Here is a 2,500-nt window from a genome sequence, read left to right on the forward strand (position 1 = left end):
GGGGATAACCAATGAAGTTGGGGGGTTCATCTCTGTTAGGATTAAAAAGAAAAGGGTAAGAGCAAGCAGAATGGAGATGGCTAAAGACACTTTCTCGCCCGACGCTGAGGGTAAATAGAACACCAAAATAGTTAGCCCTAAAAACGCAATGCAGGGCATAACGAGATTTAATGCGTAGAACAAAGGGCGTCTTCTGAGAGTAAGATTGAAGGTGACATCCGGGAAAGGGTCGGGGCAACAAGAATAGAATTTGACTCGTCTCGTGGAGGTCACGTTTAGGACGTCCCATTCTGTATTGTAGTAGGAAGAGGAAAGATCGATGCCTCACTTGATGAGAATCTCTGACGTTTTACTGCCTGGGTTTTGGATGGTTCCGTTACAGAGATGTTGCAGATCTACCTCGTTTCCATGATATGTCCAGGAGCTGAATTTCAGAAAACATTCCTGTTGGTGATAGAATATATTGGAATAATACTGATACTGATGTCTGAAGTTAAATAATAATAATGACAATAATAATAGTAATAATAACAATAATAATAATAATAATAATGATAACAATAATAATATAATAATAATAATAATAATAATAATAATAATAGTAATAATAATAATAATAATAATAATAATAATAATAATAATAATAATAATAATAATATTAATAATAATAATAATAATAATAATAATAATAATAATAATAATAATAATAATAATAATAATAATAATAATAATAATAATAATAATCAGTGGCTATATTGGTTGATTTGGTGCCTGGCACAGAATCCATCTTTTAAAAATGGATTACAGCTTATTAGAAAAGATAAAACTGAGAAATAGTAAATGCCGCCTCATACTTATTTGAGTAAGTCTATATGTATATTTTTTTCTTTCTTTTGTATTTACAAATATAGCATGTTTTAAGTCATTTTCTTCTTATTCTGGCACAACCTTATATTATAAGCACGCCACGCCACTGATAATAATAATAATAATAATAATAATAATAATAATAATAATAATAATAATAATAATATAATAATAATAATGATAATAATAATAATAATAATAATAATAATAATAATAATAATAATAATAATAATAATAATAATAATAATAATAATAATAATATAATAATAATAATAATAATTCTTTACAAAGATAGAAATGTTTTGCTAATCTAAACCAAACCCGATACACACAATAATATTTGGTTCGATAAGGCGCCAACGTCTGATTGTATACATAATTTGGGGTCCACTGAGACCATGTTGGTGTTTCTGAAAGGTTTGCATACCTGTATGTCAAAGGGAAAGAACTCGACATCAATGGGACAATAACTCTTGTAGACAGCAGGCGGTTCCCAGACAACTGTCCCTGTGTGGTAGATGAGAGCTTTTGTCCTAAGCGTCACCTCAAATTCTCCGTCCGCATTGTTGTATAAAACCAGGTCTGGGATCCAGATCTCGTCTGATGGAATGTTCAGGACCTGAATGGGATATTTAGTTTGACCAACAATTGATTACAATACGATTCAATAGTCTGATGTCACGCTTCCCGGCAACGGCGGCCATCTTGGTTCTAAACAAAGAAAATCATTCCTTTTTATTTTTTATGCTGGCTAGAACTTTTCATATGCCTTGTGATCAGAATGTGTAAAAGTCAAAACATGATAAAATGTATGTGGTTTTTTTCCCCTCTGGATACCCTTTGTGCTCGCCGGAGAAATATTCATACTGGCGTCCGCCATTGTTCCGATAGTTTAGAGCCAGTGTTGCTAAGTTACCATGCGTCATTAGGAAGGAAGTGACGTTACGACTATTGAATCCTATTGTGTCAGTGAATGACATAATCAGTCGGAAGGTGCACATTTTGGATTTGCATTTTTTACATTTTCTGAAAGAATTTGCTCTCCAGAATATTTTAATCTTTATTTCATGTAAATCGGGTGATTTTTCATGAAGTTATGGTCAGATGTATGGGAAAGGTTTCCAGCAACTTTTCTCAAATTTCATACTTTTTCAACTTGATTTGCTGTAAAAAATATTTAGAAGTGAAATTAAGCTTTGGAAATTCTCGAAGATGTACAAAAAGGATTGATTTAATTATTGATGACAAGAAAACATTTTTTATAAAAATTGGCTTTTAACTAAACATGGCAATATTTCAGTTCAAACCTTTTCACCATCCGATTGATTATGTTACTCGCTGTAACAATTGATTTATTACAGTTTATAAAACGGAAGAATGAGATTAGTTCTAAGGTTATAAGGTAGGGCCCCTGAATTTCGACACTGGCCCGGAAGTCGACACTCTTAGAGAGCCTGCTTTCAAAGCTGTTTTTCACCTAAATTTATGTTTTCGGACATAAAAACATTGATGTCATCGTAACCGTCGATATATTCTCTTTCTGATTGACATTCTTTCTGATTAAAAAACGAATGGAAAATATTGTTTTTTCATGCGTAAACTTACGATTTACGAAATCCGCTTCAACACCCGC

General features: G+C 32.0%; 1 pseudogene across 1 annotated transcript in view; it reads right to left on the reverse strand.

Moving 5' to 3' along the window:
* LOC144974623 (acetylcholine receptor subunit alpha-like 1) overlaps positions 1–2,500 on the reverse strand; it is an 8,831-nt pseudogene that overhangs the window by 954 nt on the left and 5,377 nt on the right. Inside the window, exons 3-4 of the transcript XR_013645779.1 lie at positions 1,295–1,486; positions 1–444 (exon numbers count right to left, since the gene is read on the reverse strand). The exon at positions 1–444 is cut by the window's left edge and continues 954 nt beyond it. The product of XR_013645779.1 is annotated as an acetylcholine receptor subunit alpha-like 1 (transcript). The remainder of the gene's footprint in view (positions 445–1,294; positions 1,487–2,500) is intronic.

This window comes from Berghia stephanieae, chromosome 6 (assembly GCF_034508935.2).
Source record: "Berghia stephanieae isolate SIO BIC M18660-M18661 chromosome 6, UCSD_Bste_1.3, whole genome shotgun sequence".
Lineage (NCBI taxonomy): Eukaryota > Metazoa > Mollusca > Gastropoda > Nudibranchia > Aeolidiidae > Berghia > Berghia stephanieae.